This window comes from Pinus tabuliformis, chromosome 7 (genome assembly GCF_031772625.1).
Source record: "Pinus tabuliformis cultivar Carrire ecotype Pingquan chromosome 7, CPIR1, whole genome shotgun sequence".
Classification (NCBI taxonomy): domain Eukaryota; kingdom Viridiplantae; phylum Streptophyta; class Pinopsida; order Pinales; family Pinaceae; genus Pinus; species Pinus tabuliformis.
The window spans coordinates 271985233-271997287 of NC_142293.1; positions in this window are offsets into that span (position 1 = coordinate 271985233).

Here is a 12055-nt window from a genome sequence, read left to right on the forward strand (position 1 = left end):
ATCGGAACGGGAACACTCTCTTGAGCTGCCTCAAGAAATTGGTTTTGATGTATGGCTCATAATGCTGCCGGTCAATCTGTTGTTTCTTGTGCCATAGTTCACCAATATTCGGTATACCTGTTGCTAATGAGACAGATTCTGGTGTAAGTGTGAAGGTGACACCAGCCAAGATAGCTTGATCTCCGTGCAAGTGCAAGACAAAAAGATGAGCCAACTCATGATGAAATTGGACCTCAGCCACCTTTTGACAAAACTCATAGCATGACTGATGCTAAAAACACTGCATAGCAAGAGGACAGACATGCAATTCTATAAGGGTGATTGGTTCTTCCCTGACATGTTTGCCACTTTTACGAGGCCTCCGGGGTTCCTGTTCTCCCAAGGGAGAATCACTTTGGGTTTCTGCCTCATATTCAGATGAATGACCAGACGACATCACTGCTGATACACAAACTGCCTTGAATGAATGTTGATGTATGAATCTTCTGTATACAACTGAAGGTGGACTGCTCTTTTTGATATAAACAATGCTATAACCAAGGGGAAAAAAATGTAACCAGGGAACATTAGGAAGGGGAAAATATTACGGAATTAGGGTTGACATAAAATTTAATTAGGGAGAGGAGGGGAAATCTATATATGAAAATAGGGTTTTAGGGTTTGGGATAGTGAATAGGGTTAAGGAGTTTTTTACAAGGGTAAGGGATTAGGAATTTAGGGATTTGAATGTAGTGTAGGATTGATGAGGGGATTTTTGGAAATGAGGAAACAAAGGAAAATGGGGAAAGGGAAAAATCCTTGGTGACAAAACAGTGTTTCAAAACCTACAACAAAATTCCTTACTTTCAAAGGGAGGGTTCAAATTCTTGTTTCAACGGCCATCATCCATAAACCAATGACATTCATCACTAAATACAAAGCCACAACATTGGATGAGAGCCTACCTGTCAAATTGATGCAAAGTTTGGGCGATTTGATGAGTTTCCAAGCAAGTTTCGAGCTCAAATCTATAAGCGCCGCGCTCATTACCCAATGCGCCGCGTGCACTATATGTGCCGTGCTGGTTCAACTTAACACTGGGCGGAAGTTCTATGTGCGACGCGCGCACTATATGCACTGCGCTGCCTGGTATATGCGCCGCACAGGTGAACTGTGAGCCAATCTTCTCCAAAACACACAAACTCGACTTGAAACGATTTTCTCCAACCTTGGCATGCAAAATCGCTTGAATATTCATTGAAAAATCTTTATATAGACACCGGTTTGATTTTTGCCTCTTTAATAACCCAATTTGTTATGTTTTGCAATTGACACTTTTTCAAAATTAATAGAATTTTGACCTTTTTGTTTCCTCCTTAATTTCGGTTGAAATAATGAATTTCTTTGACAATTTTTTGCAGGGATAGCTGACATATGGTCTGGCAAAGGAGACCAGGGCTGCGCCTGGACAATTCAAGAACTGAAATTTTTGAAAAATTATTACAAAAACGAAATGTCGACTTATCTTCAAAACAGAGTTTTGAAGAGAAGTCAGAATCCATCTATATGACGATAAAAATCTTTGAAATAACAACTTATCAAGGACCTCCCTCGGGCCTGCTGGCTTTATTAGACTTTGTCAAAGACCAAATTGACTAACCCTAGACCTAATGACTAAAATAACTATTATGACCTAGAAATTGAAACAAGACTGCAAATGACTTTTCAAGACTTGAATTTTATGAACAGACCTGAGCCAGTAGTGCCAAGCATGAGGGGAATGAGTGACACAAGCCCTTCCGTCAGATTTATGGCATGCTCCTAACGAAATGCAACTGATCGAAAATGATGGGACACCTAAACATGAAATGCAAAAAAGAGTTTTGATCTCTGACGGAGGGATGACCAGACCGACTCTAACATTGGCTCCTATGGGGATGGTAGCTCCTCGTAGGTTCCAAGAACAGCAAATATCTGTAAGAGCTAGACATTGCCTTCATCCATTGGGCTATGGAATCATTATTTCGACAAACAATTCAAGATGTTGACTCAATTTATTTGACTGAAAATTAACTTGAAAATGACTCGATAATATGACTAACAAACTGACTCGACAAACTGAACTCAAAACTGAAATCTTTCTTCAGAATTATAGCCTTCACTTCGGGCCCCAGACTAAAGAAAAGATTCACAGCACACACTTGCAGCGAAACTAAAATAAAATGGTATTTACAATGATAATGGAACAGCAGAAAAACTCAGAAAATGTACCGCTTGAGCAGCCAACCATTGACCGGCCCTCCTGGACAATCTTCCCCATTCATCTCCTTAAGAAGAAAGGCATTCTGACCCCGATATGCTGCAATTTTAAAAGGACCTTTCCAGAGATTTTCAAACTTGTCGTGCTTACCCTTTTCTTCATTTCTTGCATCCCACTTTAATACCACATCATCCAACTGAAATGTATCCGCCTTTTCTTTTCTGTCAAAAATCTTTTTAATGCGCTCCTGCAACTTGAATGTGTTCTGAAAAACATCTTCCCATGTCTGCTGCAAGTGGATCATTTGATTTAGCCTTCTCTACATTGGATCCTCTTCACTACCAGCCTCTTGAAGAAGTTTGACTGCCGAAGCTGCAAGAGAGGTAGGGAACACTATATCAACTCCATAAACTAACTCAAAGGGGGACATGCCAATGGATTTATTTTGACTCACTCGATCTGCCCAAAGTGCATGGACCAGCTTCTTATGCCAACTTTTCTTGTTCATTTCGATCATTTTCTTAATGATATTAACCAAAGATTTATTGGAAGACTCCGCCAATCCATTGCCTTGCGGATGATAGGCGGTTGAGTGTCCCAAAGTAATATGATATTCACTACAAAACTCAACCATCCTCTTTGACTTGAAAGCCGCTGCATTATCAATTATTAACTTATTCGGGCAACCAAAACGAGACAAAATATTATTCTCAAGGAATGAAACTATTACCGCATTCGTAGCTTTCCTGGTGGGAATTGCTTCGATCCATTTCGTGAAGTAATCCGTTCCCGTGAGGATCCATCTATGCTGACCTGAAGAAGAAGGATGAATTTCACCAATAAAATCCAACCCCCATTGCTGAAAAGGGGCACTCACCTCAATGGGCCTAAGTGGCAAAGGCTGTAATTTTTGTTTCCCTTCAAAAATCTGGCAATTATGATAGCTCTTGACAGCCTTAAACACATCAGCAAACAATGTCGGCCAATAGTATCCAGCCCTCAAAATTTTATTTGCCGTTGTTTTCCAAAAAAGGTGACCGCCACAATCCCCTTTATGGAAATCTTCTATGACCTGCTTCGCTTCTTCTTCCACCAAACAATTTAACAAAACGCCACCAGGATCTTTCCAATAAAGTGCAGAATTCAAAACACAAAACTTAGCAGCCTTCAACTTAAGAGTTCTCGCTTTGTTTCTAGCCATACCAGGTGGTGCAGACAAATTTTGAAGTACATATATGATATCCGAATACCATGGAGAAAGAACAAACATTTCTGATACCTAAAGCGAAGAAATTTCCTCATTTACATTAGACAAGGCAGCGATCAGATTTATGTCTAAGACGTGCAGATTTGATTCAACCATCAATTTCTCCAATCCCTGTCCTTTAACAAGCTTTGTGGGCCTTATCTCCACATCATACTCCAGCAAAGCTGCTATCCATTTGCCACGCCTTCCCTCCCGGCCGGTCTGAACCAAAAAATCTTTGACAACGGCATTAGGAACATAAGCTAAAATATGAGAATGCAGAATGTACACACGGAAATCTTTTAGTGCTTTTACAAGTGCAAGGGCTTGTTTCTTGATAATGTTGTATTTCAAGGCAGAATCTCTTATGGTCCGGATGAAGAAAGCAATGGGTCTTTCATGCTCATCTTTTTTCTACATTAACATAGCTGCCATAGTATGCTCCGAAGCAAATGAAAACAATATAAAATCCTGAGTATAATTTGGGCTGATTAAAACAGGAGCTGAGGAAAGAACCAATTTAACTAAATTGAAATATTTTATAGCCTCTTCCATCCATGACACTTGGCTGTCCTTCTTAAGCATGTTTGTAATCTCCCTAAGATGCTCAGCAAGATTAGGAACAAAACGGCGCAAAAAATTCATCTTACCATTGAACGATTGAATCTCCTTCTTATTCCGGGGCAAGTCGATTTGCTGAATCGCTTCCACATGTTCTGGATCGATACGGATGCCATCTTTTGAAATAATGTGCCCAAGTAGTTTGCCTTCATCCATGGCAAACAAACTCTTCTTAGGATTCAGCGACACACCATATTTTCTGCACTTTTCAAAGACAATTTTCAAATGAAGCATGTGTTCATCATCTGATTTGGAAAACACGGTCAAATCATCAAGGTACACCACCAAGAAGACATCTTTCTCATTAGCGAAAGCCAAGTCCATTGCCCACTAAAAAGTAGCACCCACATTCTTCAAACCGAAAGGCATTTTCACATAATGAAAGGTTCCCCACGGAGTGGTGAACGTTGTTTTGTCTCGGTCATCTTCATGGACTAAAATTTGGTTATATCTGGAATAACCATCGAGTAGTGACATGTGTGATGCTCCAACTACTCGCTGTAGTATGTGATCCATTTTGGGCAGCGGATAATTATCCTTCAATGAAACTTTGTTGAGATTCCGGAAATCAATGCACAAACAAATCTCACCGGTCTTCTTTCGCACAGGCACCAAATTAGATATCCAATCAGAAAAACGGATGGGAACAATGATTCCTGATTTGTACAACCTATTTATCTCCTTCTCAATTGATGGCAACAATTTTGGATTAAGCCTTCTTAACTTCTGTCTGAAAGGTTTTTGATTAGGCTTAATAGGAATGGTATTCTGAATTATATTTGTATCATATGTCTTCAAATCAGAATAGTACCAAGCATACACATTGGCAAAAGATGACAACAAACTGATATATTTGGCCTTTACCTTCGGTGGCAATGCTTTGGAGAGCTTTACCATCTTCGGATGCTCAGCTGTTCCAAGGTTCACGTCTTCAACTCCCTTTTCTGTTGGCTGCAATGTCGGTTTGCGGGCTACGTCATCATGATCAAAGAGCTCCTCTAAAGGTATCAAGCCTTTAGGAATCACATCATTCTTGATCTGCAACACTTCCATTTGATTTATCTGCACATCATCTTTACCATCATCATGTTCTACATCCATTGAGGTATCCTTGAACTTACCTTTGTTTTGCAGAAAATCATTAATCTCCTCATCATCTTGGAAAACTTGCCAATGTCTCTGATTGTCTGGGACAGTCGGACGGTGCTTTACATCAATTTAAAATTTATTGCTTGAGTTCATAGGAATCTTCAAATTACTGGCTGCCTTAGCAAGTGCATCTGCAATGCTATTTTGAATACGAGGCACACACGTCAATGTATAATCTGAAAACACCTTCAGGATATCTAGAACAACATTCCGGTATGCCCGCATCCGAGGATGTTTTGTTTGATATTCGCCTTTAACTTGCTTGATCACCAATTCAGAGTCACCATATACTGCAATCCTCTTAGCATTTAGCTTTCTTAGAATTTTCAGGCCAGCGATCAAAGCTTCGTATTCAGCTTCATTGTTTGAACAATCAAAAGCAAGCTTGTAAGAACATACCCACACATTACTAGGCACTTTGTCTGAAGCAGAAAAAGGACTACGTACCCAAATACCAATCCCAGCACCATCATTGCCCACTGCTCCATCAAAATCCATGGTCCACAAACCATCTTCCTCTTCTACCAAGTGCTGAAATACTGTTTGCTGTGTTTTTTCTGCTTTCTGTCCATTACCTTCAGCTAATTGCTCAATGGTGTTTCGTTGTTCTTGTCGTTCTTTCTTCAAAACTTCTCTGAAATTCTCTGCTATTTCTGGAATATCATCTGCTACAATTAACTGACTATCAATATCATTGAAACTATCTAAATACAAAACAAAAGACTCTAGATCTGTATGTACATAATTAACCGGATGATTAATTGGTTTCTCCTCGCTGATGATCATGTATTTCATTTTCTGTTCCTGGTACAACTTTCTCATTTGGCCAAACACAGGAATCGTTGCATAGGAGAAATCAAGCTGTATTGTTCCTTGCAATTTTTCTCCCCAAGATCTAGAAAGGAGCATACCAAAGTGGGGAGGAATGTCAGCCACGACAACATCCATCAAGACATTCTTTGCGGGGATCTGATCCAAACTTACAAACAAGTCTTTAATAAGCCCTATACATCTCACCCTGCTAGAATCAAATGAATAAAGATCATGGTATTTCCTCGTGATGTCCAAACCCAACTTCTCCATGATAGCTTTTGGCATAAGATTGTGGGAGGCGCCGGAATCAAACATAGCATTATGCAACACAAACTCATGCACTCTCAAACTGATATAAAAAGGAGGCACTTCAGACTCACCACTCAATGCTGGTCCAAATATCAATTCCGGTTGATCATCCTCCACACTCACCATATCTGACATTGGGTCAAAATTCAGAATTTTGGAGACTTGACCTCTATAGCTGCTGTTCTTCATGAGCTCAGTCAAGGGAATGGATACCTTCAATTTAGAAATTTCATTTTCTAAACTAAAAGCAGAAGTCTTTTCTACCTCTTTGGCTGGAACATCTTTCTTTTCAGGTTTATCCTTTGATACAATGGGTTGATTTACCTTTTCATTTGCTGGTGGAGGCTTGCTAGTAATAGGATCAGCACTCCCTTTTCCTTTCTTTGGTGCAACCGGTGTTTCATCTTTAGATGCTGGAACTTCCTTTCTTTTCTGGACTGGATTGATGGGAACATTTCTGTTTCTAAGTGAATACTAACGCTGCTAGGCGGACAAAGCATGCATATAACCTCTCTGATACTCATCCGACTCTTCCTCGAGAACTGTATCGTTTGCCAAGATAAAATCTGCATCATGCTGCACTGCTGAACTTGCTGCATTTTCATCATCTTCAGTGATAAATGTGGGCATATCATCAGGAGTAAAGAAGTGATTTTCTTCTCCAACTACATTATCTTCATCATCTGATTCGTGACCAACAAAATTCTGTTGAAGAGGTGTCTTTACTTGCTTCTATTGTGATGCCGTTTCTTGTGTTCGCTGCTCACGCTGTTTGATCCTAAATTGTGGCTGCTGCTGGCCATGGAAATTGGGATAGCAAATCTACAGTTCCGGCTTATCAAGTGCTAACCTTTCAATCATCTTTTCTACCTTGCGAAGAACTTGATCTGATGTAGAGGCTTCTTCTGTTATTGAGACTTTCTTCTCGGCTTTCATTCTGGCTCTCTTATCATTCAAATTTGCCTCAACACTAACGGCAATTTTCTGCATTTCTTCTAAGGTAGCTGGATCTCTCTCCCTTAATTGATAAGCCATGTCTGGATCAAAACCATCCGGGAACTTAAGCAACGCTGATTTTCTAGTTGGTTTTAAATCATCTGGAATTGCATTATACACCGCATTAAATCTAATGCAATAGTCTTGAACGGACTCTCCAGCATTTCGTTTGATCTTAGTGTATTCAGATTTGATTTGCAGCGGATCTTTCTTTACTTCCCAACATTCCAGAAACTGTCTCTTAAGATCTTCTAATGTAGGAACACTTCTGGACGGCAAAGCTCTGAACCATTTCCTTACCTCACCACCAAAGGTCTGCACGAATAACCTCATGGTCACATTCTCTTCATCAATCTCATGGAGATCGAAGAAATCCATCATTTTGTCGACATGTTGCTGAGCTGTGATATTCTGAGGTGTGCCATCAAACAAAGGAATTTTTCTTTGATAATCTGCGGGCATGTCATTCAAAACTTCAGGCAGAGCGAGAGGTGCAAACTGAGCGGCCATTGTTCTTGGCGGATTTGGTCCGGGGGTTGTTGGAGGAGTGGGTGTAACTAAAGTATGAGGAGTATGAGGAGGTGTATGCGGAGGAGAAGCAATGTGGGATGAAGAAGGAGAATTTACTGCAGACTTTTGATATGTGATTATAGGTTGCAGGGGAATAGTGGGAATGAAAGGTGGTTCGGTGGGAATTTTCAAGGCGGAAGCCGTGATAGAAGATCCCATATTTGTAGATGCAGCTTCTAGGAAATCAGCAAGATTTGAAAACTAAATTTCTCTCTGAAGGTGCCTCAAGATAAAATTTTCAATTAATTTATTGTTTCTTTCAACTTCAAGAGCTGCAGCAAAGTCAGGATCTGGAACTAGAGAACCAAGAGCACTTTCGGATTTGGTTTTAAACAACGACAATTCAAACTTCTCATCAAAATCAAGTTCTTCAAGATACTTAAAAATTGCAGGACATGAATGAGATTTAAACATGGGAGTCATAGAGCTCTCTTGACGAAGGAGTCTCGGAATCAAATTGGGATTTCCGTATACAGGAGGAGGATTAGGATCTGGATTAGCTCTGGTATATCTCTTTGAAGCCAGCGTGTTATTTTCAAGAAATCAAAGGAACATAAACAAATTTTTCAGCCTGTCAAACCCTAAACTTATCATCCAGAAGCTTAGAATTTGCAGATGTACTGGGGTGTTTCAAGCGTCACGATTACAAGCTAGACCGGAGATTGACTGAAGTAGCGTTTATCTACTTGCGCTAATGCAAAGCAAAAGCGTTTCGAAGGCTACTTGGCTAATCTTCAGGCTCCGTCTGTAGCTTATAAAAGAAATGAAATCAACAAGCAAACCATTTTCTCCCTAGTATGGTCACCACTATGTTAGAGCCTATATTTGTCTCAGGCTGAAAAGACAAGGTTCTAGGTCCACATCAAACCACGCTCAGCCTCGTAGCTAGCCCTACGAGGACAGGAGAAGGCTCTCTCCGAGTCAATCTCTGCAAAAGGTAATCGATGAGGCTCGAGATGACTAAATTGGCAATTGATCTTAGGCTAGGTATGAAGTACAAAGAGTTTGAAGTTGATTTTTGAGGTTTTTTGTTGAATCAAAGGGAAAGGCAATTTTGGGTGCGGGGATGAGGCACAGTTTTTGCAGAGGTCTACTTGGGGAAGGGTAGGCGATTGTCCTAATGCTTTTAAAGAGAATTATGGCTAGATTTGACTGGTGAGAAGCTAAGGAGAGCAAGAAGCTATCAAGGATTCTCCTTAAATAGATGAAAACATGAAAAATCAAAAAAATTCAAAGGCAGAGCATAACAAACTATGGATTCTACCTTAACACTTCATTTGTTCAATTACAGAAGATGAGAGAAGGAAAATGATACACATAACAACTTACAAATACTGAAAGAAGCACACCATCAACACATAAAGCCACATGGATCCCAAACAGTGCTGCAAAACCTTGGTCTTTCCTTTGCCAAAAATGCAGAAGTGAATGTACAATAGAGTGTCAAGCTTTTCTGAAGAGTCCAACCCTAAAAATGACTTATAAATTACATAATATAGGCAAGCCAACCTATTCCCTTTCCTCTAGGGGTCGAGCTCATCATTCTAGGAGCTGTTTCAACCAATTCTAAACAAAGCACTACAATCTAGGCAGTCAAAACAACTTGCCTCTATAAGATAGGAAACTAATTCATTCATTAAATTTTCACTCTTTGGTGAATGAATCTTCTAGAACAAGTAAATAAGTGTCAAAATTACATAATTTTCAATCAATTACATCAAGAGAAGTCAAAAATTACATCACAAATCAAAACTAATCAAACTGGCCGAATTTCTGAGCTGAAAGATGAAAAATTGGGCAAAAAATCTATATGCACCGCGCTACTTTGCTTCTGATTTTGAGGCACTTGTAGGAGTCCAAATTGAACTCAAGTTGGCTTGTTGGAAATCCCTGCCTATCCACTTTCCAACCCAAGTGGAATTTTCCAATTTGGTGTCCATTTGCCCCTCCAAAAGTGCATTCTCCCAAGGTTGCTTCCTGTGTGTCAAAATAGGGGCAGTGAGGTTATTTTTTGCATGTTTTTTGACCTTTTGGGGACCCAGAACTTGCCCAAGTTTCTTGTCTAAGTAAAAAAATTCATGATTTCCCATGAAAAATCCAAAACTGCAAACCATTTGTAATTTGGAGCTCCCAATCCTATGCGTCGCGCAAGGTGCGCGGCGCATATAGGGAAAAAGCCTGTTTTTTAACACAAAAATTTCCAAAATCACCAAAAATGCCCCAAATTTCTTGAAATTTGGGCTGGAGATTTCTTATCAAGTGTGATGTTGGGCTAAAGAGGCCTCGGCCAAAATTTGAAGACGATCGAGCTCCCTTTGCCTATTTTTCTTCTTGACTGCCTTCTTCAAATTCGCCTTTAGATTCCTTATCCGTGCCTTGCAAACTTTGTTTCATGCCCTGTAGTGGACAGCCATGTGTCTCAGCAATGCATTATCTCTATTGGCCTTGTTCATCCACTTCTCCACGTAAATGTTGACTCTCTCGAGATTAGACTCTCGATCCTCATTGATCTATCGCTCTAGAGAAGTGAACTCAATCCTCCTATGTCGGGCAGCTTGGTGATTCTCATGGATGTTCTACAGCTCCATGATCACATTCTGGCCTTCAAGCTGCTTATTTCTCTGCTCTAGATACCTGATGTTCCATTTGGCCATCTCCAACTGGATTTCCAAGGCTTGAATGTCTGTTTCTTGCTCCTCGATGATCCTTCTATATTTGGCATTCTCTGAATATGTATTTGTCTCATCATCATGAACAAGAACAAAACCTAATGGCTCACCTGAAGGCCACTTCTTATGCTTGGGCTTCTTGGCCTTGTCCTGTACCTGTGGTGCTGATGTCGAAAGCGAGGCCCCTTCCACGCCAGGTGGAGATAACACTCGCTTTGTTGCTGCAAATAAAGGTCTAGTGCCTTTCGGATAGCCTTTCTGATATGTAATGAATACTGGCATGGTCTCATGACGCTCATACTGCTGAGAAGGTTCACCTTCGTGTTTCACCTCTGATACTCTTCGTGAAGCTCTGAAGAAATCACGAGAGATGAAATCATCCCAAGTGATGCCCTGCAATCCAAGCTGATGAACCACCAAAATCTTTATAAGAGCAAAATGATAGACACTGTTAAGTTGCTGCTGAGGGGTTCTATGCTGTATAAAGGTGGTCATCCTCTCTATGTTCCGGCAAATGAAATACGAAATGTTCATCATCCGCACCCTGGTGAAATGCATGAGCAACCTGATGTGATAAGCATAAAGACGAGAGAACTGTCCCTCACAACTGAAATATTTCATAATCAATCTCATGAGTGGAGCATATTCATCTTTCAGGTATCGGAACGGGAACACTCTCTTGAGTTGCCTCAAGAAATTGGTTTTGATGTATGGCTCATAACGCTGCCGGTCAATCTGTTGTTTCTTGTGCCATAGTTCACCAATATTCGGTATACCTGTTGCTAATGAGACAGATTCTGGTGTAAGTGTGAAGGTGACACCAGCCAAGATAGCTTGATCTCCGTGCAAGTGCAAGGCAAAAAGATGAGCCAACTCATGATGAAATTGGACCTCAGCCACCTTTTGACAAAACTCATAGCATGACTGATGCTCAAAACACTGCATAGCAAGAGGACAGGCATGCAATTCTATAAGGGTGATTGGTTCTTCCCTGACATGTTTGCCACTTTTACGAGGCCTCCAGGGTTCCTGTTCTCCCAAGGGAGAATCACTTTGGGTTTCTGCCTCATATTCAGATGAATGACCAGACGACATCACTGTTGATACACAAACTGCCTTGAATGAACGCTGATGTATGAATCTTTTGTATACAACTGAAGGTGGACTGCTCTCTTTGATATAAACAATGTTGTAACCAAGGGGAAAACAAATGTAACCAGGGAATATTAGGAAGGGGAAAATATTAGGGAATTAGGGAATATTGACATAAAATTTAATTAGGGAGAGGAGGGAAATCTATATATGAAAATAGGGTTTTTAGGGTTTGGGATAGTGAATAGGGTTCAGGAGTTTTTTACAAGGGTAAGGGATTAGGAATTTAGGGATTTGAATGTAGTGCAGGATTGATGAGGGGATTTTTGGAAATGAGGAAACAAAGGAAAA